We start from the raw sequence: 25,705 nt of genomic DNA on the forward strand, positions 1-25,705 counted from the left end.
TTTCACTAATAGGTGTTTTCCTTTCCTCTCCTCTCAGAATGCAATAACCTGGGCTGGACTAATAACACGGTTTTTCTTCCTTCTACTTCCTGTCCTTCCTAGCAATTCAGGCAGCTTTTTCTCAGCCACTCTAGCTCCTGTGGTTTGCCTCTCCTTTTCTGCCTTGGGTCGGTACAAGGCTGAGCCTCACCCCAGCTGCTCCCCTTCCCTCTCTCTCCTGTAATCCACTCTCCTTTAATATTCCAAGGGTGACCCTTGACTGTCCTTTGAATGCCGCTCCAATTCAAAAGGCTTCTGAGCTTTTAAGACTAGCAGAGATAACATAATTCCAAGGAGAGGGGGTGGGGAGGGAGGGAGAATGTGATTGGAAAGATTAGCTAAATCTTCTCATTCCTAGGGATTTGGGCTCTCACAAATACATGAGCTGGGAGTTTTGTTTTGTTTTTTTATGGATTCTCCCCACCCCCTCAGCTATCTTATTAACCTCTATTAAAAATATTTTGTTTCCAACCCAACCATAAAAAGAGACTTAACTGAATATTTCTTTAAATCTCTAGCCTTTGAAATTGAGGGCAATTTTATAGCAAGGTTGGCTTGTATTAATATTTATTTATGTCCTCTTTGGTTTGCATGATTGGGGATGGCTCTGAATCAGGGTCTCCTTAAGGCAAAACTGATGCAGTTCAACAAATGCTTATTGACAGTTCATCATGTACGAAGTGTTGTGCTAGGGACGATGGGGAATGAAAGGCTCAAAAAACATTTGCTACCATCAAAAAATTCACCATCTATAGATATCAGTAAAAGAGTGGTTTCAGCATCCTCTATGAGCCTTGTATACTTTCTTTCTCATATACAACATTTTCTTGGCATCCTTTTATCTTCCTTTTCTGTAAAATGTCAGTGCAAACTAAGCATTTGGACCATGCCTGCACACACACATGTAACACCATTTCTTTGAAGAATTGTTTTAACATCATTACAAATGCTAATGAAATAAGTATGTTGCTTCAGTTCAGTTCAGTTCAGTCGCTCAGTCATGTCTGACTCTCTGCGACCCCATGAATCACAGCACGCCAGGGCTTCCTGTCAGGGCATTTTAACTGGATTTTCTAACCTTAAACTTCAACTGATGACCAGCTATCTTTTGACTCAGAAACTAAAACAAGGTAGCAACACAACTATCCACAGGATCACTGGCAATCAAGGGCTGTACTACCAAGTGGAGCAGATGAAGGATCTGAGTTATGAATTAAAGAATTGCTTCCCTCATATTCTCAAGCACCTACAGTAACAAAAAAGGGTAATGTGCTGTCAAGAGGAAAACAGACCTGTTTTGACAAATCAGTAAGGCACAGTCATAAAAGCAGAGAAAAATAGATTTGCTGAAGTCTTTATACACGAACTGGCTCTTTCAGTGGGTTTAGACGCCTTCATTCTCATTCCCATCCCCAATGAATTTGCCTAGAAGACTGTTTCACAGATTAAAAATGCACAATTTCAACTCAAGGCCAGCTGACTTATCCTGAATCTATGTAAGTAGGTCCATCCCAATGATATTACGGTACCAGTGGCCCCAAGAAGGTTCAATCATCATCCACAGCTGGAATGCAGACTCATTATACAATCCTCTTTTATTCTACTCCACTGAGCTTCTGCACAATTTCTCCCCTGCACATGCACTGTGCCTGAAAAGTTTTCCTGTTTCCCACACAAAATGAATGAGAATTGGACTATTGCTGAGTTCTCCTTTCTCGCTACTTAGACTACAAGGGCTCATGTCTCTTCTTTTCGCCGTGCCCACTAACAGATGGGTCCTGCTGGGAAGCTCTGCGGGATTCACACTCTGCCTGCAAGGCTCACCCTTGGCTTCTGAATCTTGAGAGGGCCACCTGTGGACAGTCATTTCCTTAGTATGTCAAGCAAAACTCTAATCAAACCTGTAGAGTACTCAGTTGAAAAAAAATCAGGAGGAAATCATTTTTTGATTGAAAACAAGCAGAAAAGTAAATTCAAATCAGCACTGAAATCAACTAGGAAACACATTCCTGAGCTTTTGATATAAAAATAGAAGCAATGGTGATAGATTTTTAAAAATCGAGTTTTTTAAATCCAGTGGGAAATAGTTTGATTTGTCATTGCAGAGTTGGACTATAAAGAAAGCTGAGCGCTGAAGAATTGATGCTTTTGAACTGTGGTGTTGGAGAAGACTCTTGAGAGTCCCTTGGATCTAACCAGTCCATCCTAAAGAAAACCAGTCCTGAATATTCATTGGAAGGACTGATGCTGAAGCTGAAACTCCAATACTTTGGCCACCTGATGGGAAGAACTGACTCATTTGAAAAGACCCTAATGCTGGGAAAGATTGAGGGTGGGAGGAGAAGGGGAAGACAGAGGATGAGATGGTTGGATGACATCACCAACTCAATGGACTTGAGTTTGAGTAAACTATGGGAGTTGGTGATGGACAGGGAGGCCTGGCGTGCTGCAGTCCATGGGGTCGCAAAGAGTTGGATACGACTGAGCGACAGAACTGAACTGGACTGAACTGAAGGATTATTAGAGATTCTTTACTTTTGATTTAACTTTGATATCGGGAGTGGCTTTTTAATGCTATTTATTTCTTCAACAAATATGTATTGAGTGAGTACTGTGTGCCATGCTATCACTCTTCATGGTTTTGGGAACACATCATTGAGCAAGAAAGGTCAAGTGTAGGCCACCCTGCAATTGCAATAGCTTGGGGAGACTGACAATAGCAAATTTAACAAATAAGGAACCATCATGATACTGGGTGGTGATGAGTGCTACGAATAGAAACCATAATTCAAAAAGTGCTATGAATAAAAATCATAATTCACATGCACCCCAATGTTCATTGCAGCACTATTTACAGTAAGCCAAGACATGGAAGCCACCTGAATGTCCATTGACAGATGAATGGATAAAGATGTGGAATCTGTATCTATATACATGGTGGAATATTACTCAGCCATAAAAAGGGGGAAATGGGTCATCGGTAGAGATGTGGATGGATGTAGAAACTGTCATACAGAGTTAACTAAGTCAGAAAGAGAAAAACACATATCATATATTAACACATAAATATAGAATCTAGAAAAATGGCACAGATGAACCTATTTGCTGGGCAGGAATAGAGATGTAGGTATAGAGAATGGATGTGTGGACACAGGGTGGGGAGTGGGAGGGGGTGGGCTGAATTGGGAGAATGGGATTGACAAGTATACCCTACAGTGTGTAAAACAGATAACTAGTAGGAACCTGTGGTATAGCACAGGAAGCTCGGCTCACTGCTCTGTGATGACCTAGATGGGCGGGATGCAGGGAGGGGATGGGAAGGAGGTCCGAGAAGGAGGGGATATATGTATATACATGGATGATTCACTTCGTTGTACAGGAGAAACTAACACAACATTGCAAAGCAACTATTCTCCAATTAAAAAAAAAAGAAAGAAACTTAGTGTGGGGAGAGTGTGGGTGTGTAACCTATAAGATGATCAGAGAGGTGGCACAAATAAGGGACCCTTGAGCAAAGGCCACCATGAGCAAGGGGAAGGCCATGTGAACATCATAAGGGGACTCTGAGAAAAAGAGTCTGGCCTGGGAGCCTTTGTGGGGTCTTTAAAGACCAGGAGGCTAAGGCGGCTGAGAGGGAATGAGTGGGTGGTGCGTGGGAGGACAGAAAATTGGGTGCCAGAGAAATGGGCATGGCCAATGGGCATGATCAATGGGCATAATCAAGTGGGGTCTTAATGGGCCATTGGGGGATGGGATTTAATTCCAAGTATGATTCATGGGGTCGCGGAGAGTCGGACATGACTGAGCGACTGAACTGAACTGAACTGATGACTGGAAACCATTTTGAGCAAGATGCAACAGGATCTCCCTTGTCTTTCAAAAGATTGCTTTGTGGGAGGCAGAGTGAAGCCTAGAGAGAAATGCCTTATAGTTTGGGTACTAGAGTAAAAACATTTTAAACAGCTTTATTGAGCTGTGACTGACACACAAAAACTATATATTTAATGTATACAATTTGGTGAGTTTGGACATATGCAAACACGTGTGAAACCATCACAAGAACATATTCCATCACCTCTAAAAGTTTCCTCCTTTTATGATAAAATTTTATTAAAATAAAAGTTTACAAAATGTCTATTGTACCACCTAAAAGGTATTATTTCTATGGAACCAGAAAACATTTCAGTAACCTGAATCTTATAAAACCCCAAATTCTAGCCACAATTTTTTCTTGCTATCTTACCCCCAATAGCCTTCACATCATCTTAACTTCTTCTAAGAAATTAATTAAATGAACGATCTCTCAGCCTTACCTGCTTTTCCAGAAGCTGCCCTGACTGCTTCCTTCTTGTTTTTCAGGATTGATTAAATTATTACCCAAGTGGACGAACAGAAAATTCTTATGAACACTAACGTAGGGGAAGCCCTATCTTAAAGGTATGTTCTGAGGAATACAAAAGGTTACCAAATTTTCTCAACATTTCAGAAGAAAGCATGCCACTGAAAAGGACAGATTAATAACTTTTAAGTGAGAGAACACTTTATAACTCCCTCTTATTCTGTCCTCTGAGTTGTAAAGTTTGGGGTATTGAACCATTTATTGCATATTCTCTATATTTCCAACTTTTATCTTCTATCCTTTCAATATCATCATTCATTTTGAGTCATATTATATTTTAAACTCTATTTTTTTCATCTGTGTCTACCTTGAACTTTGGAAATATGAATCTCAATGTAGAGATCTTTGACAGTTGTATATCTGTATGTGTGCATGCATCTATATATACATACAGATACATATAGTATGTCTATATGCAATCTTTGTTACCTTTGTTAATGTTTATAGATCCATACTGTATATACAAGTTAGCATCCTGATCTTTTTGATGGCTATCATTATTTGGCAATAAAGTATTTTTTTCTGCCAAGTATTTTTAAAAATCGAAGTATAGTTGATATACAATGTTGTGTTAGTTACAAGTGTCAGCACAGTGATTCAATGTTTTTTATGTATACATATATATTCATTTTCATATTATTTTCCCTTATAGGTTGTTACAGAATATTGAGTAGAGTCCCCTGTGCTACAGAGTAGGTCCTTGTTGGTTACTGATTTTATATGTAGAAGTGTGTATATGTTAATCCCTACCTCATAATTTATCTCTCCTGCTAGGATCCTGCTTTTATAATTCGTTTTTCATTCAATAAATATTTGTTAGAGCTCTAACAATCTCTATCAGCTACCACGTGTTAAGCCAGCTGAGCACTATATCTGCCATCACAGATATTATATTATAGTGTAACTATGTTCTGCAAGTGAATTACTATCCAAAATTGTGATTTCAAGCAACTAAATAATATTTACACTAATAGATGTGCCATGGCTTATTGAAATCTTTCCTAATTACAGAACAGTCTGGGCAGTGATCTTTGAAATGGGGTACATGAACACAAGAAATGAGGTACATGTAATGCATTGAGGTTCAGGAAGAAAGTATTAGGATTTCTATTTTTATTCCAGTTTTTTCAGTTCTATTTTGTGGATGATTTTGAGCAGTAAAAATGGATAATACCAAAAAAGCACTAAATAAATTTACATATATTAATAGTACATGGTAAAAATTATTTTCATTGACAAAGCTGAGTTATCACGAAACCCTGCAGTTGTATGATTTATGATATATTCAATTATTCACACAAAAATAAAATTTTGACAGTTTTAAACACATTCTCAGGAGTAAAATTACAAGTAAAAGAGGATGGATCATTGCCAAATTGCCTTCTAGGTCAGTTGGTGGAAAATTTATGCTCCCAGTGTCTAAGAAAGCTTCGCTTTCATATTATATCTAAAGTTGTTCTTATTTATTACACAGAAATTGGCATTTTATTAATGTTTTAATTTGCATCTCATTAGCAAGACAAAAATTTTTAAGCTTAATAAGCAATTAAGTTTCTTCTTTCATCAATTACTCACATCTTTTGTCTTTCTATTGAGCTCTAAGTTATTTTTACATCGAACTTCATATAGATATATAAAAATAGTAATAATCATAAAAAACAATGGCTGACACATTGTGTTGAACATCGACTATGCTGCAAATAGACTAGACTTTGTTTCTAGTCCTTTAAACAATCAAGCATATTATTATCCCATTTCATTGACTATGAAATTGAGATGAATGTAGTTAAGTAGCATGTAACAGGGCAGAGTCTTCTTGATTCCAAACTGCAAGAGCTTCATTTTTTTTTCTTTAGAATTTGTTATCCCTTTGATTGTTATTAATGTTGGTTAATAAATATATCTTAAATGTTAGAACCAGTCATATTTATCAATCTTTTCCTTTATGTCTTATTCTATTGTTTTTATTATAAGAAATCATCTGTGAAAGCAAAAAGTCATCAATTTTTTTCTGATTTTACTTTTAATATAATTCTAGAATCCATCTAGAATTTATATAAGTATATGGCATTTACTGAAAATCTTAGTTTTCTAAACAGTCAATTTTTAGAACACAACTAGTTGAACCCAGTGAATGTATTATGAACCCAATGATACATTATGCTTTTTTTTACTCAAAACCTCATTTCTCATATAACAGAGCAAAAATCTTTTTTATATTCTATTTCTCTTAAAATTTTTTTTTTACATAGTCTCTGCTGTTCTACCAGGAGAACTTTAGAATCATTTTGTCTAATTTCAAAATTAAACAGATAAAAGTCTTTAAAATATTCATGTCAACATCGGGAAACTTGGTCCTTTTCTTCATTTATTTAAATTTTCTCGTATTGTTATCAGTGACGTGTGGCTATTTTTTATGTCTATTGCAGACGTTTTGCTTTAACATTTCCAAATATTTTTTGGTTTGCTCCTATTGTAAATAAAATCAATTTCCCTTTCTAGGATCAAGTTCTATATGGTTATTCTTATTTAGACAAGGATTCAGTTTTCAGTTGATTTTATTAGGACTGTACATATATATGCATATTTTTCACAAATAAAAATAGATGTCTCCTCCTTTGTATTTATGATTATTTCATATTTTACAACACTGTAAGAAAAATAGCTCATAACAATAGTGCTTTGAGATCTCAATGCTTCTGGTATATTTACAGCATTTTTGGTGTTGGTTTAAAGACCAGCTTTGTCATGGAGGAAACTCGAAAGTCATTTCTGACTTTTTTAATCAGAAACGGTTGCTTCTATAGAATAGAAGCTCTTTTAAAGAACTAAAAATAGAGTAACCATATTATCCAGTAATTCTACTCCTGAGCATATATCCAGAGAAGATGAAAACCAACTTTTAAAATATACATGTACCCAATGTTCACAGTTCAGTTCAGTTCAGTCGCTCAGTCGTGTCCAACTCCTTGCGACTCCATGAATCACAGCACGCCAGGCCTCCCTGTCCATCGCCAATTCCTGGAGTTCACTCAAACTCATGTCCATCGAGTCGGTGATGCCATCCAGCCATGTCATTCTCTCGTCCCTGTCTCCTCCTGCCCCCAATCCCTCCCAGCATCAGAGTCTTTTCCAGTGAGTCAACTCGTCGCATGAGGTGGCCAAAGTATTGGAGTTTCAGCTTTAGCATCAGTCCTTCCAATGAACATCCAGGATCGATCTCCCTTAGAATGGACTGGTTGGATCTCCCTGCGGTACAAGGGACTCTCAAGAGTCTTCTCCAACACCACAGTTCAAAAGCATCAATTCTTCGGCGATCAGCTTTCTTCACAGTCCAGCTCTCACATCCATACATGACCACGGGAAAAACCATAGCCTTGGTGTATATCGGAATCAGTGCTGCACACTTGAAACTAATACAGCACTGTTAATCAACTACACTTCTACATAAAATAAAAATTTTAAAAGAAATTTACTAAGTAATTGTACCTGAATTTCCCATCTTACAAAAGACAACAAAGATACCAATCACACAAATGGAAGAACACCGAACTGTCACAAGTTGTTCTAAAGTTGTTCTAAAGGAGTCCCAAACAAATACTTCCCCAACACAAACAGTCCTCAACATCAGACACGCATCAGAACCAACTGGCAAAAATGCCCAAATAGCATTTCATGCTCAAAAGAGAAGGTTGCCCAGGTGAACTCAGTCTTGGAATTCATCAGCTTGTCCAGGTGCATGTTTTCCTTTTACCACGGAAAAGCGTATGCTGGTAGTCAGTGTGAACCAGGGGAGAATCAGGGGGAGTTCCCCAAATAAATGGTTTTGGCTGCAGCTAGGAATGTCCCCCAGGATCTTCCACTTGGGGCCACCTAGCCACAAGCAGCTGGCTCACTGCAACCATCTTGGCTCATTACTGCAGCCATTTGTTGCCATGGCTCTACTCAGAAAACTGCAGGGAGCCAGATGTCATGAGAACACACACTCACACTGGGTGCTGAAGAACTGTTACTGAACGTGGGGAGTCTGGCTGCTTGCTGCTCAAAGCCAATAAAGAGGCAAGGTTGTAGAAAGGAACGTTTGCTTTATTTCCAAGACCAGCAACTGGGGGGTGGGGCAGGAGAGGACAGACTCTTGTTCAGAGGCTGACTCCCTGCACTGACAATCAAGGGGCAAAAGTGTTTATAGATGGAAGGAGAGGTGTGCATTGCTCTGATAAGCATCATCTTGACTGTTTTCAACAGTCTTTAGTTCCAGCCTCTGCTTGAGGCCAGATGTAGCTCAGGGGTAGAGCACATGCTTTGTATGTATGAGACCTCTGGTTCGATCCTGGAGCATCTCCAGGATGAGAAAGTGAAAGAAAGTGAAGTTGCTCAGTCGTGTCCGACTCTTTGCTACTCCATGGACTGTAGCCTACGAGGCTCCTCCATCCATGGGATTTTCCAGGCAAGATCCAGGCAAGAGTACTGGAGTGGGTTGCCATTTCCTTCTCCAGGGGATCTTCCCAACCCAGGGATCGAACCTGGGTCTCCCGCATTTCAGGCAGACACTTTACCATCTGAGCTACCAAGTGTTTATTTGGGTTTCCCAGGTAAATAACCTGCCTGCCAATGCAGAAAACAAGAGGTGCAGGTTCAATCCCTGAGTCTAGAAGATCCCCTGGAGGAGGGCATGGCAATTCACTACAGTATTCCTGCCTGGAGAATCCCATAGACAGAGGAGCCTAGTGGGCTAAAGTCCATGGGGTCACCGAGACTCGGACACAACTGAAATGACTTTGCACGCATACACATGTCTTGGCTACAATCTGATCATCAGGTAGTTAACTTCTTCCACCTGGTGGGGATTTCAGTCTGTACAAGGCAGTTCAAAGGTATGGCTCAGAATAGTCTATAGCTATTGAGGAGGAACTAATACTCCTTGACTTTGCTTAATTATTTTTATTATTATTTGGTCTCATTTGAATGTTTTCCCTTGTTTCTGCATTTTCTCACTTCTCTGATTAAACTTATTCTTTGGCTAAAGTTTTTCTACAGACAAAAGGCAGGCTAAGGGCAAGAACCATGGTGTCCTGCTCCATTTCAAAACCACAGTGAGGTATCATTTCACAGTGGTCAGAATGGCCACCATCAAAAAGTCTACAAATATTAAATGCTGAAGAGAATGTGGAGAAAAGGATGTACTTAGTCATTTAGTCATGTCTGACTCTTTGCAACCCATGGACTATTGCCCTCTAGGCTCCTCTGTCCACAGAATTTTCCAGGAGAGAATACTGGAGTGGGTTGCCATTTTCTACTCCAGGGCATTTTTCTGACCCAGGGTTCAAACCAGGGTCTCCTGCTTGGAAGGCGGATTCTATACCACTGTGCCACCTGGGAAGCCCTGGAGAAAAGGGTACCTTCCTGTTGCTGGGAATATAAACTGGTACAACCACTGTGGATAACTATATGGAGGCTCCTTCAAAAACTAAAAATAGAGCTATCATATGCCCCAGCAATCCCACTCCTTCAAAAAGAAACACACACCCCAATGTTCACTGCAGCACTATTTATAATAGTACAGACAAGGAAGCAGCTTAAATGTCCATTGACTGATAAATGGATAAATAAGATGTAGTATATATACACAATGGAATATTAGCCATGCTGCTGCGTCACTTCAGTCGTGTCTGACTCTGTGTGACCCCATAGACAGAAGCCCACCAGGGTCCCCCGTCCCTGGGATTCTCCAGGCAAGAACACTGGAGTGGGTTGCCATTTCCTTCTCCAATGTGTGAAAGTGAAAGTGAAGTCGCTCAGTTGTGTCCGACACTCAGCGACCCCACGGACTGCAGTCTACCAGGCTCCTCCATCCATGGGATTTTCTAGGCAAGAGTACTGGAGTGGCTTGCCATTGCCTTCTCCGAATATTAGCCATAAAAATAATGAAATAATGCCATTTTCAGTGACACGGATGGGCCTAGAGATTATACTAAGTGAAGAAAGCCAGACAGGTGTACTATAGTATAACCCTACTTATTGCTTAGTCAATTTGGATAATTAATATTAATTAAGAGTTTGAAGTATATATGAATAGAATTGTACATGATATCCTTTTATCATTTTTTCTGCAGCAAATTTCTATTTTGTTGTTGAGATACAATTGATTTAAAACATTATATAAATTTTCAGCATACAACATAATGATTCGCAGTTTCTAAAGCTCATACTCCATTTATGGCTACTGTAAAATACTGGCTATATTCCCTGTGCTGTATACTATATCCTTCTTCAGTTATTGTAACTCTTAGTCCCTCCCCCATCTTACCCTCCCCCCTTCCCTCTCCACACAGGTAACCACTAATTTGTTTTCTGTATCTGTGAAAATATTTTGTTATATTCAGTAGTTTTACTTTTTAAATTCTACATATAAGTGAAAACACACAGTATTTTTCTCTCTGTGTCTTATTTCACTAAGAATAATACCTTCCAAGTCCATTCATACTGTTACAAATGGCAAAATTTCATTCTTTTTAATGGCTGTGTAGTATAACATTGTGTGTGTGTGTGTGTATACACATATATATCTCACATATTCTTTATCCATTCATCTGTTGCTGAACATTTAGGTTGCTTCCATATCTTGACAACTGGAAATAATGCTGCTGTGAACACTGGGGTGCATGTTTCTTTTCAAATTTGTGGGATACTTTTTAAATATAAATCCAGGAGTGGAATTACTGGATCATACGGTTCTAGTTTTAGTTTTTCGAGGAATCGCCTTTATTCCCATTTTATAATGTAATTTCATTAATGTTGATGCATTTTTCTTATTTTATATTATTTAGATTTATCAAATATTTTTATTAACTCATTTCTTCAAAAATTAATTCTTATATTTGTCAACTTTTTAAAAAATAATTTGATCTTTAGTATATCTTTCTTTCCCACGTGCTTCTGTTTCTTAATTTTCACATTTAGTTAATTCATGTATCCTTTTAAAAAATAATGAGAGAATTGAAGGTTATGAGCTTGATATATCCTATGAATCCTTGTATTTATCCTTTATATTTTCATTAATTCATAAGTGCTTTTGTTTTGTTTTTTGAGCCAACAATTATTTTGGAGGAGTTTTAAATACAGTAAAGGTTTAAAAAATTAATCTTTACTGTTATTTTTTAATTTAATTTTACATGTCAGAGAACTTGATTTTCAAGTTTTTTTGGGAGAATTTTATGTATGTGGTCTAGTTTTAGATCAGCTTTTTAAAATGTTCTATAGATATATAAAAACAAATTATTCTCTCTGTTTGCATAAGAACCTTGAAATTAAACACTTGAAATTAAAATAGAAATTTGTGTCATTATTTACTTTGTAAACATTTGGTCTAGCTAAAGTTGATTGACTCATATTGATATTTCTCAGAATTATGTTTTGTAATCAATTTTGCATTGAATTTCTAAGAGTTTCTGCTTTATGTATATTTAATTTTATATTTGATGTGTAATGTCTCAATTAATTGTCAACTGCATTTTCCATCATTATAAATGAACTATTTTTCATTTAGCCTTTTTTTTCTTGAATTCTGCTTTGGGTTTTTATTTATTTGAATTTTGCTGATAAACAATTGCTTCTTCTTTTACAATATTTTATTTTAGGTTATGTCTCTTGTTACTAAGACATCTTGATTTTTTTAAGGCAAAATGGCAGATTGTATTTTATGGAAAAATTTAAAATGTTTATGTTCATTTTCATAATCAGTATATTTTATCTTATTTTGATTACCAAGTTGTTGACTTGGAATTTTATACTAAATTTACTAATTGGTATACTTAATATATGGAAACTTTTATATCAATATTGTATTATATTTCTATTCTGTTAACTATACTGTAATTAGTTAGTCCACTTTGTATTTAATTGGCTTCAAAGTTCAACAGCAGTCCATTTACTTGTGATGTCCCTTTTCCTTGGTTCTTAATTTTGATTTATCTCTCATTATCTTTTAGCAATTTTTAAAAGAAGATTATGTGAGTAGTATATTGTCTCAGTACTTGTTTATCTGATAATGGCCTTCTATTCGTTTCACATATTAAAGTTATCTTGACTAAGTACTTTTCTTATCGTGCTACTTTGAGCTCAGAACTCTACAGAGGTTATTCAAATGTCTACTAGAACTTGTTTCTGAATGGGAGTGTTTTTAGACTAACCTGATTTTTGTTCCTCTGTAAATAACATTTTTTTTTTCCTATTTAATGCTTGTAGTTATTCTGTTTCTCTTTGCTATTTAAAAAAAAAAAAAAAGTCTAGGGCTTCCCTGGTGGCTCTGTGGTAAAGAATCTGCCTGCCAAGGCAGGAAACAGTTTCCATCCCCGGTCCAAGAAGATCTCACAGGCTGCAGAGCAACTAAACCCTTGAGCCACAACTATTAAAGTCCACGTGCATTAGACCCCAAGCTCCACAAGAGAAGCCACTGCAATGAGAAACCCTTGCACTGCAACAAAGAGTAGACCCCACTCGCCACAACTAGAGAAAAAAGCCCATGCAGCAAAGAAGACCCAGCACAGCCAAAATAAATAATAATTTTAAAAGTTAGTTTTAAAAACGTCTGACTTATCTCTGGGGTGGGTCTATTCCATTGGTTTTCTTAAAACTGAGAGAATCCTCTCAATCTTCATTTCTCACTTTTTTTCCCCTCCCACTCAGTTTCCATTGTTTTTCTTAATTGTGGCCTTGATCACTGCTTTCCTTTAAATTTTTTCAGCTAGTCTTCAGGAAGTCTTAGATTGCTCTCCATTCTCTTTCCTCTATACCCACTCTGTGCCTCATCATTTTAAGCTCCTCTGAGTCAATGTTCTGCAAGAGTTTTACAAGTTCCTTCAGGCTTCCCTGGTGGCTCAGATGGTAATGCATCTGCCTGCAACGCGGGAGACCCGGGTTTGATCCCTGGGTTGGGAAGATCCCCTAGAGAAGGAAATGGCAACTCACTCCAGTACTCTTGCCTGGAAAATTCCATGGACAGAAGAGCCTGGTAGGCTACAGTCCAAGGGGTAGCAAAGAGAAGGACACGACTGAGCAACTTCACTTTCTCTACACACAGATTTAATCTGCCAATAGAAATCCTCAGTTTCAATTCTCCAATGTTAAATTTTTATTTTGTCATTGGAATGCTTTCTCACTGCCAGAGCTCCACTCTGCGTCTTATTCAGCTTTCTTCTTTGCTCCTGTCTCTCTCTTTTTTTTGGGGGGGGGGGTAGGGTGGGGATACACTGCATTGCATGTGGCACCATGGTTCCCTGACCAGGGATGGAACCTGTGTCCCCAGAAGTGGAATTGCAGTCTTAACCACCAGACTGCCAGGGAAGTCATGCTCCTTTTTCTCTTATGGTTTTCTGATCCTATGGCAGGAATCCAAAGAATTTTATATACTTTTAATGGTGCTAATGAATTTTCTTAAAAACCTTCCGATTCTTACCATAATTCATATTTAGAAGCGTGCTGTTATATTGTTCATGAGATGCTTTCATTTTCCTTGTTCTGTAGCTTCTTTATATAGGTCTAATACTGTCCTTTTTTTAATCTACCCAACAGAAGAAAGCTATCTAGGCTACTATATACAGAGCTAAAAAGTGACTTTGGCCCCATTTTCAGAAGCCCCCTTAAATGAATCACCAAATCTCTTTCTTAGATCTACACTGACCAGGAGTTGGCTTTACATGTAACTCCTGGTCTCATTTGCAGAGTCTTATAATTTTTCTTTTGTCCTAGATATGATTGCTTCCTTCCAATGACTACTGTCACATTAAAGATTCAGTTCAGTCGCTCAGTCGTGTCCGACTCTTTGCGACCCCATGAATCTCAGCACGCCAGGCCTCCCTGTCCATCACCAACTCCCGGAGTTCACTCAAACTCATGTCCATCGAGTCGGTGATGCCATCCAGCCATCTCATTCTCTGTCATCCCCGTCTCCTCCCACCCCCAGTCATTCCTAGCATCAGACTCTTTTCCAGTGAGTCAACTTGTCACATGAGGTGGCCAAAGTATTGGAGTTTCAGCTTCAGCATAAGTCCTTCCAATGAATACTCAGGACTGATTTCCTTTAGAATGGACTGGTTGGATCTCCTTGCTGTCCAAGAGACATTAAAGATTATGTATCTATTAAAGTTTTATCCAGTATGACTTTGTTGGAAACTGAAGTTGAACCTTCTTCTACCCTCTCTGCCTGACTTTCTGAGACTGAGGTTGTACATGAGAAAGTACAACCTCTAGTAGCAATTCTCATGCTCCACTTGTATCTCTGCTCCCACCTCTCATGCTAACATGATAAAAATTTCTATCTTGAGATGAAATGGGCAAATGCCTCTACTCTCTTATTTATACATCATTGCTTTTGGTAATAATAAAGTCAGACTGTACATAAAAGGTCAAGATAAGTGGTGGAAGGTTCACAATCAGATCTGAGTTCAAATTGCTTCAGTATATGATACTCCATGAGAAAAGGGGGCCTTACAAGTGATCTTACTCCATAGTTCTCAAAGCATAATTGGCAAATCCCTAAGACCCTTTAAGGGAGACTGCAGGGTCAAAATTACTTTCATAGTAATGCTATAATATTATAACATAAAGTATTTTGTGGTAATATCTCAACATTAGTTGCCTTTTTACTAAGTTGACATTAACACTCATGATGTAAAAGCAATGGTGGGTAAAATTACTAGTGTCTTGGTATAAATCATAATAATGGCACCAAATGACATTTGTAGTATCCATGAACTCAGATTAAAATTTTTTCAAAAGTAGAAGACAGTTTCACTTTAAAATGTCCTTGATGGAGCAACAAAAATGATCAAATTATCAATTATATTAAACTGGAGTCCTTGAGTACATTAAAAAAAAATAATCTGTGTGATGAACTGGGAAGTACACACAAAGAGCTTTGTCTGCATACCAAAATATCATGATTTTTTTTTTCAAGAAAAAGCATTGGTTTGATGTTTAAGTGGCATACTTAAAAAACCAGTGGAAGACAAACTATGATTTTTTTTTTTTTTGGTGGTGGGAGACAGGCAGACATTTTGAAGGGAAATGAATGAAATGAGTGTCACTTTAAAGAAAATATCTGAAAGTATTTGTTGCTAATAATAAAGTTCAAACTCTAAAGAGAAAATTAGGATTTTGGAAAACGTATATCTGCCACCAAGAGTTTGAGAACTTCCCAAAACTTAAAGACTTTTCTGCTGAAATTAGTGGTGATATTAACAAAGAGTATTATTTTAATATTGTGCAGTGAAATGTGTCAACATTTGAAGGAGCTGCATGACACAATGAATCAGTATTTTTCAAATGACCAAAGGATGATATGGCAAAATTATGCACTGTTAAAAGTTTAATTCAAAGTGCAAGGCCCATCAAAGGACTGTGTAAGTGAGTACCAAAAAAAAGTGTTAATATGCTCTTTGGTTCTACATTGCAATAAAGCTTTATGAAACTACCACTTGTCAGACTGTGGTGTACTGTCAAAGAATAATCATAACTACTTGTGATTGTGTTAAAACAACTTAAGTACCCCTTCTTGTAACATATCTGCTGGACAGTCAATGTCTTTGTAAAACTTCGACCAAAGGAACATATCATAACAGAATGCATGCTGAAATAGATATTAGACTTAGCTATCTTCTATGAAATTTTTATTAAAGAAATTTGTCAAAATGTAAAACAATATCGCTCTCATAAATAATTTTATTTTAGAAAACATAGTTTTCTAACAAAAAATTTCTCAGTTTATTATCTTAAAAAGCCTTCAGTTCCGTTCTGTTGCTCAGTCATGTCCGACTCTATGCGACTCCGTGGACTGTAGCCTACCAGGCTTCTCCGTCCATGGGATTCTCCAGGCAAGAATACTGGAGTGGGTTACCGTTTCCTTCTCCATAAAAAAGCCTTAGTATATAATAATTCAAGTTTTCTTCAATTTGTATTTCTAATGGGGTAATATCAATAGCTATTACCCACATAAATGAAGCTTTTTGCACTTCTCTACAATTTTTAAGATTCTAATGAAGTCTTGAGTTCAAATGTTTGAGAACCACCACTTCATTTTGTGCAGATAGAAAGGGACAAATTTCTACTTTCTGCTTCTTGTTTAAAAGCATTGTTGGACCATCAACTGCATTTTTTATTCAAACTTCTTCCATCTTGAAGTTATAAAAGATTCCTTTCAGATTTGGAAAATAAATAGGGGGATATTAGTTCTACTTGTGTGAGTGCACATGTTTAGTGGCTCAGTTGTGTCTGACTCTTTGCAAGTCCATGGATGTAGCCTGCCAGGCTCCTCTCTCCATAGGATTTTTCATGCAGGAAATTTGGAGTGTGTTGCCATTTCCTTCTCCAGGGGATCTTCCCAACCCAGGGATCGAACCCATGTTTCCTGTGCCTTCTGCATTGCAGGCAGGTTCTTTACCCACTGAGCCATCATCAGGGAAGCCCCAGTTCTACTTGGGAATTTTGTAAATTTTCATGTTATCAATTTCTTCATCTATTTCAGTGGAAAATTGAAAAATTTTTCTTTTTTTAAAATTTGAGATATAATTCACATACCCAAAATTCACCATTCTTAAAGTATACAATTCAGTGATTCTTAGTATATTCACAGTGTTGTGCAATCACCACAGTAAATTTTGGAACATTTCAATAACTCAAAAATAAACAAACAAAAAACTCCTTTGCTCTGCCTCCCTATCTCCTCATCCACCCAGTCCTAAGGAACCACTAATATTCATCCCATCTCTATAGGTTTATGAATGGAGTCATATAATATGTGACTTTTGTGACTGGCTTCTCTCACTGAGAACACTGTTTTGCAAGGTTCATCCATATTCTAGCATGTATCAGGATTTCATTCTTTCTTATGGCTGAATCATATTCCAATATATACATATACCAATTGAGAAGTACCTGGGTTGTTTTCACTTTTTTAGCTATTATGAATGATGCTATTTTAGACATTTCTGTGCAAGTTTTAAAAATATACATACATTCTTAAATTCTAGAAAATGTACTCAGGAGTATAATTACTGGATCACATGGGAATTATATGTTTAAATTTTTAAAGAGCTTCCCCTATTTTTCATAGCAACTGCACCTTTTTATATTCCCACCAGCAATGTATAAGGCTTCCAACTTCACATCATTTCTGTTGGTATTGTTTAGTTGCTAAGTCATGTCTGACTCTTTTGCGATCCGACTGTAGCCGGTCAGGTTCCTCTGTCCATGGAATTCCCAGGTAAGAATGCAGAAGTGGGTTGCTATTTCTTCTTTCAGGTGATCTTCCTGACCCAAGGATTGAACCCACATCTGCTGCAAGTCTCCTGCATTAGCAGGCAGATTCTTTACCACTGAGTCACTAAAGAAGTCCCACATCTTCTCTAAGATCTGTTATTTTCCACTTATTTTTTATTATTATAGCTATTTTAGTGGGTGTAAAGAATTTCCTGTGTGATTTCCAAAAACTGAGTATGTTTTAAATACTATATTTATGAATGAGGTCTTGTCACTCATTTAAAACATTATATTCGAATTTCTGAATATTTTTAATAATCATTTCCCCTGCTGCTTTGTTCTCACCTGAGTCTCTTAGAAGTACATATGCATTTATCTAAGAACTTAACCTAAAAGATCTCAACAATGCTTTCCTTTGCTAATTAAAATCTTTATATTATCTATAAATATAATATTCTAAAATTCTTCTTGAAGCTCATTACTGAGTACCTATATGAACACTTAAGGATGATGTGACATTTTCTGAGAAGTCATTATGGAAATAACTCTGCTGTTTCACTATTTCCATGCTGTTTTGTTAGCTTACCAAAAAGGTACTATTTAAAATCATTCCGGGACTTCCCTGGTGGTCTGGTGGCTAAGATTCTGTGCTTCCAACGCAGAAGGTGCAGATTCGATCCCTAATGAGGGATCTAAAATCACACGTGCCTTGGAGCAACTAAGCTGGAGCACTAAAACTACTGAGCTCACGTGCCACAATTAAGAAGCCTGCACTGCAACTGAGACCCAATGAAGCCAAATAAATAAATAAATAATTTTTTTAAAAAGAGTTCTTATATATGACTCCAAAAACAGTCTATTTGTAAATAAAACATATTGTTCAAATAATAACCCTTACACTTCAAATTACACCATTAAAAAATAAAAAGACAAGCCATAAACTGGGAAAAAAATATTTGCAAGCTATATTTCTATACAAGTACTTGGTAAAGTAATGCTCAAAATTCTCCAAACCAGCTCTTCCTGTCTGTGCCTGGGCAGTGCATGGTCAACGCAGAGTGATAGAGATGCCTCGGCTGTGTCTTCAGGATGACGGAGTGGGAAACAGCTGCACCTGTTGTGGCAGAGACCCCTGACATCAAGCTCTTTGGAAAGTGGAGCACCGATGACGTACAGATCAACGACATTTCCCTGCATGATTACATTGCTGTCAAGGAGAAGTATGCCAAGTACCTGCCCCACAGCACAGGCCGCTATGCAGCCAAGTGCTTCCGCAAGGCGCAGTGCCCCATCGTGGAGAACCTCACCAACTCCGTGATGATGCACGGCCGCAACAACGGCAAGAAGGTCATGACCTTGCGCATCGTCAAGCATGCCTTCGAGATCATCCACCTGCTCACTGGCGAGAACCCCCTGCAGGTCCTGGTGAACGCCATCATCAACAGCGGCCCGGGGAGAACTCCACCCGCACTGGGCGAGCTGAAACAGGCGGTAGGCCATGGACGTGTCTCCACTGGGCGCTGTGAATCAGGCCATCTGGCTGCTGTGCACTGGCGCCCGGGAGGCCGCCTTCTGGAGCATCAAGACCCTTGCTGAGTGCCTGGCGGATGAACTCATCAACGCAGGTAAGGGCTCCTCCAACTCCTACACCAGCAAGAAGAAGGACGAGATGGAGCACCTGGCCAAGTCTAACCGCTGATCACCGGCTGCAGCTGCAATAAACCTGTTTGCCCTGTGGGGCATCCCACACATGAAAAGATACTCAACATCACTCATAATCAGAGAAATGCAAATCAAAACCACAATGAGGTACCACTTCAGGCCAGTCAGAATGGCTGCTATACAAAAGTCTACAAGCAATAAATGCTGGAGAGGGTGTGGAGAAAAGGGAACCCTCTTACACGGTTGGTGGGAATGCAAACTAGTACAACCTCTATGGAGAACAGTGTGGAGATTCCTTAAAAAACTGGAAATAGAACTGCCATACGACCCAGCAATCCCACTGCTGGGCATACACACCGAGGAAACTAGAATTGAAAGAGACACATGTACTCCACATCGCAGCAGTTTATGATAGCCAGGACATGGAAGCAACCTAGATGTCTATCTGCAGACAAATGGATAAGAAAGCTTTGGTACATATACGTAATGGAGTATTACTCAGCAATTAAAAAGAATACATTTGAATCAGTTCTAATGAGGTGGATGAAACTGGAGCCTATTATACAGAATGAAGTAAGCCAGAAAGAATAATACCAATACAGTATACTAACGCATATATATGGAATTTAGAAAGACGATAACAATAATCCTGTATATGAGACAGCAAAAGAGACACAGATGTATAGAACAGCCTTTTGGACTCTGTGCAAGAGAGTGAGGGTGGGATGATTTGGGAGAATGGCATTGAAACATGTATATTATCATATGTGAAACGAATCACCAGTCCAGGTTCAATGCATGATACAGGATGCTCATGGCTGGTGCACTGGGATGAACCAGAGGGATGGGATGGGGAGGGAGGTGGGAGGGGTTCAAAATGGGGAACACATGTACACCCGGGGCAGATTCATGTCAATGTATGCAAAATCAATACAATAATGTAAAGTAATTATCCTCCAATTAAATAAAAAATAAACAGTACTGACTAAAATAGAAAAAAAAAAAATTCTCCAAGCCAGGCTTCAGCAATAGGTGAACTGTGAACTTCCAGATGTTTAAGCTGGTTTTAGAAAAGGCAGAGGAACCAGAGATCAAATAGCCAACATCCATTGGATCATGGAAAAAGCAAGAGAGTTCCAGGAAAACATCTATTTCTGCTTCATTGACTATGCCAATGCCTTTGACTGTGTGGATCACAATAAACTGTGGAAAATTCTGAAAGAGATGGGAATACCAGACCACCTGACCTGCCTCTGGAGAAACCTGTATGCAGGTCAGGAAGCAACAGTTAGAACTGGACATGGAACAAAAGACTGGTTCCAAATAGGAAAAGGAGTATGTCAAGGCTGTATATTGTCACCCTGCTTATTTAACTTATATGCAGAATACATCATGAGAAATGCTGGGCTGGAAGAAGCACAAGCTGGAATCAAGATTGCCAGGAGAAATATCAATAACCTCAGATATGCAGATGAAACCACCCTTAAGGCAGAAAGGGAAGAAGCACTAAAGAGCCTCTTGATGAAAGTGAAAGAGGAGAGTGAAAAAGTTGGCTTAAAGCTCAACATTCAGAAAACTAAAATCATGGCATCCGGTCTCATCACTTCATGGGAAATAGATGGGGAAACAGTGGAAACAATGGCTTCCTTTATTTTGGGGGGCTCCAAAATCACTGCAGATGGTGGTTGCAGCCATGAAATTAAAAGACGCTTACTCCTTGGAAGAAAAGCTATGACCAACCTAGACAGCATATTAAAAAGCAGAGACATCACTTTGTCAACAAAGGTCCATCTAGTCAAGGCTATGGATTTTCCAATGGTCATGTATGGATGTGAAAGTTGGACTATAAAGAGGGCTGAGCAGAGAAGAATTGATGCTTTTGAATTGTGGTATTGGAGAAGACTCTTGAGAGTCCCTTGGACTGCAAGGAGATCCAACCAGTCCATCCTAAGGGAAATGGGTCCTGGCTGTTCATTGGAAGGACTGATGTTAAAGCTGAAACTCCAGTATTTTGGCCACCTGATGTGAAGAGCTGACTCATTTGAAAAGACCCTGATGTTGGGAAAGATTGAAGGCAGGAGGAGAAGGGGATGACGGAGGATGAAATGGTTAGATGGCATCACCAACTCAATGGACATGGGTTTGAGTAAACTCTGGGAGTTGGTGATGGACAGGGAGGCGCGGCGTGCTGCAGTTCATGGGGTCGCCAAGAGTCGGACACGACTGAGCAACTGAACTGAACTTGCATCTACACATAATCAACTCTTCATTTCAATAATATGACAAACAACTCAATATTAAAATAAGTAAAAGATTTAAACACATAAAAGGTGAGTTCCTACTTGTTATTATCCCAGGGACATGGCTTTGCCCTGTTCTGAGTTCTCATCAAATGCAAATCTTATCTGATCTACTTCATAACACCTGTATAAAAGCAGGTTGATACAGGGGATCGAAGGCCTCTGTTAATGACTTCTCTGTGGACACATGCACCCCACCCTTGCAATGACTTTTCTTGAAAAGATGTCCAACTTATTTAGTCATTAGGCAAGTTCACAAGACACCACTATGCATCTACTAAATGGTTATAATGAAAAATACAGACCAGATCCATTTTCGGCAAGAATTTAGAAAAACTGGACTCTTCACACACATTGCTGATGGCAACATACAGTGGAACAGCCATTTTGGGAAACTATTTTGCACTTTCCTTAAAAAGGAAACATAGCTATATCAGTAATGATCCAGAAATTCCACTCCTAGCAATCTACCTAAGAAAAGTGAAAACATATGTCCACACAAAAACTTGTATGTGAATGGTCATAGAAACCTTACTCATAGTAGCAAAAGACTAGAAACAATCAAACAACTATGAATGCATAAATAAAATATTATTGCAATTAAAATTTTTAAAGATAAAATGTATGGAAAAGGCAAATTTGTAGTGACAGAAAGCAGATAGGGGTTGTCTGAGGTTAGGGGTAGGAGTGGAGATCAGCTGCAAAATGACATGAGGAAACATTTTGGAATGATGGAAGTGTTCTCAGACTGGTATATGGTGATGGTTACACAACTCTGTAAGTTTCTAGAAATTATCAAAGTGCACATTTACAATGAGTGAATGTACAGTAGGTAGTTATGGCTCAGTAAAGATTTTTCTAAATTGAACCTGGTCATCACTCCAAAGAGCCTAATCCCAATATGAGAACACAGAAAATAATGAAAGAGAAGTCAGAAGAGAGTGAGGTTAAAGGCAAATAAATAAGTATCAGGAAATGTCATAAAATCTTCAAATTGTGATCTTGGCAAAGAGAGGAGCAAGAGCTATAACCTTTCCTGGAAACTCCTTCTTTCACCTCCTGGGAAAAATAAGGAAGAAGTTGCCACTGGTGTATATTTAGGCAGCCCAACATCCGCTGGATCATGGAGAAAGCAAGAGAGTTCCATGAAAACGTCTATTTCTGGTTTATTGACTATGCCAAAACCTTTGACTATGTGGATCACAATAAACTATGGAAAATTCTGAAAGAGATGGGAATACCAGACCACCCAACCTGCCTCTTGAGAAACCTGTATGCAGGTCAGGAAGCTACAGTTAGAACTGGACATGGAACAAATGACTGGTTCCAAATAGGAAAAGGAGTACGTCTATGTTGTATATTGTCACCCTGCTTATTTAACTTATATACAGAGTACATCATGAGGAACGCTGGGCTGGAAGAAGCACAAGCTGGAATCAAGATTGCCGGGAGAAATATCAATAACCTCAGATATACAGATGATACCACCCTTATAGCATAAAGTGAAGAAGAACTAAAAAGCCTCTTGATGGAAGTGAAAGAGGAGAGTAAGCTCAACATTCAGAAAACAAAGATCATGGCATCTGGTCCCATCACTTCATGGGAAATAGATGGGGAAACAGTGGAAACAGTGTTAGACTTTATTTTTGGGGGCTCCAAAATCATTGTGGATGCTGATTGCAGCCATGAAATTAAAAGACGCTTGCTCCTTGGAAGGAAAGTTATGACCAACCTAGACAGCATATTAAAAAGCAGAGACATTACTTTGCCAACCAAGGTCCGTCTAGTCAAGGCTATGGTTTTTCTCGTGATCATGTATGGATGTGAGAGTTGGACTGTGAAGAAAGCTGATCGCCGAAGAATTGATGCTTTTGAACTGTGGTGCTGGAGAAGACTCTTGAGAGTCCCTTGGACTGCAAGGAGATCCAACCAGTCCATTCTAAAGGAGATCAATCCTGGATGTTCATTGGAAGGACTGATGCTAAAGCTGAAACTGCAATACTTTGGCCACCTCATGCGATGAGTTGACTTACTGGAAAAGACTCTGATGCTGGGAGGGATTGGGGGCAGGAGGAGAAGGGGACGACAGAGAATGAGATGCTGGATGGCATCACCGACTTGATGGACATGAGTTTGAGTGAACTCTGGGAGTTGGTGATGGACAGGGAGGCCTGGCGTGCTGTGATTCATCAGGTCGCAAAGAGTTGAACACGACTGAGCGACCGAATTGAACGGAATGTTCATTTTAAGGTGACAGTGGGAATTCTAGGCCCCCCTCTGGCTTCCACCCACTGGCTCTGGAGTTGACCAAAGTGCTGACGATTTCTCAAATCTGGATGTGACTTCATGATGCTACCTGTAAGGAACTGAAACTAATACAGTGATGTGCCCACATCATAACTCTAAGATTGTCAACCTTCAAAAGTTTCAAGAAAAGTCATTGCAAGGGGTGGGGGTGCATGTATCCACAGAGAAGTCACTAACAGAAAGCCTTAGATCCCCTGTACTAGTCTGCTTTTACAGAACTGTTATAAAGTAGGTCTCATAAAATTTGTATTTGATGAGAGTTCAGAAAGGGGCAAACCCATACTCTTGGGATGAACACAAATAGGAATTTACCTTTTGTGCCTTCAGAGAGGGTTATTGATAATTCCTGACTGATGTTTCCCAGCTAAACCAGTCACAACTGCAAAACTATCACAGTCTTCTTATAAAACATCATATGAAAAGATATCCTTTCTTCTTTTGAATGTTAACTTGAGCATATTTTTTTATGTAGAAAAATGCTCATATTTATCAACTTATTCATAGTCTTGGTCAGCAATTTTTAGCCTGTGAGAAATGACATCCCTTATTTGACCACAGCAACTTGTAAGAACAGAAATGGCTTTCTAATTTAATCACATCACAGTAGCGGTCAGTCTCAGGAAACATTTATTATTTCACAAGTGAGGTGGCAATATTTTTAGAATCACTTTATAAACTCCGCTCAGGCTCAGAAAAACTAACATGTTTTAATTTCAAATAAAAATGCTACAGTCTGCTTCTTCACTAGATACAATTTTCTCAAAATATCTTGAAGCATTTCATTGTCAAGAATAGCACAGGTGAACTACAAGCAAGGTCTTTACATAAAATATACGCTAATTCCTGTATAAATATAAATATACGGACATGTATTATTATGCACAACAAATCTTTGAATGTGACATGTCTTAAAGCAATATGAAAATTATTTGTAAAGCTGATATAAACTTGGATTTCTAGATTTCTCTCAATAAAGATATGACACATAAAACAAAATGAAAACAAAACCCATATACTCTTTAAAAATTTCATGAGTCATAGTTGATGTACGAATTTCCTCACTGACAGGTTTCCTCTGAAATGGTGCCTAGCAACCCAGTGATTTGATACAAGTGGTCTGAGAATCATCCACTGAGCGATAGATACCACTCCAGATTCCCGTGCTCTGCTTAAAGGGAGCAGTATTTCCCAAAACTTTTGTACAGAAGCTGAGATATGAAAAAGTTCATGACGGAGAATGCTGGTTAGAAGTTTATGAATGTCTGGACAACTGGAGACCAAAAGAACAGAATGGCTCTGGACTAAACCACGGAAGCAACTTGAAAACACTTTCTTTTACATGGTTCAAATACATATACTAAAACCAAACCCAAGCCACAGAACATCTGTGCCTCCCATGAGCATTCAAGCAGGACAATTGCTAATAATAACTCTCTGATTACTGAACAACCCTAAACGCAAGGCAGCCTGAGGAATCTGTGTGGGCTTAACCATGCTCTTTTCTGGCCATAAAATCCAGTTGGTGTGCAATTACTCCAATGTGACACCTTATATAAGCTAGAAATCATGTCTTCACACTCAGCATTGTAAATCAATAAAATTATATTGTCACCATTGACAACACATACAATTTTGCCTGTTTGATGCCCCATTACTGCAACAGCACTTGCCTCGGTTTGGAAAGGAGTCCTCTTCCCTAAGGGAGTATTACAGAAGTGTCCCCCTCCTTGGTTTTCTTGCATCT

At 38.5% G+C, this 25,705-nt stretch overlaps 1 protein-coding gene and 1 pseudogene across 2 annotated transcripts in view; one reads left to right on the top strand and one right to left on the bottom strand.

Annotated features, from left to right (window-relative positions):
* The window catches only part of POU6F2 (POU class 6 homeobox 2), a 507,841-nt gene that overhangs the window by 411,154 nt on the left and 70,982 nt on the right, over positions 1-25,705 (bottom strand). The window lies entirely within an intron of this gene.
* On the top strand, positions 18,744-19,391 carry LOC129552587 (small ribosomal subunit protein uS7 pseudogene; annotated as a pseudogene).

Source organism: Moschus berezovskii, chromosome 3 (assembly GCF_049115385.1).
Source record: "Moschus berezovskii isolate FMDL1 chromosome 3, NW_MosBer_1.0, whole genome shotgun sequence".
Lineage (NCBI taxonomy): Eukaryota > Metazoa > Chordata > Mammalia > Artiodactyla > Moschidae > Moschus > Moschus berezovskii.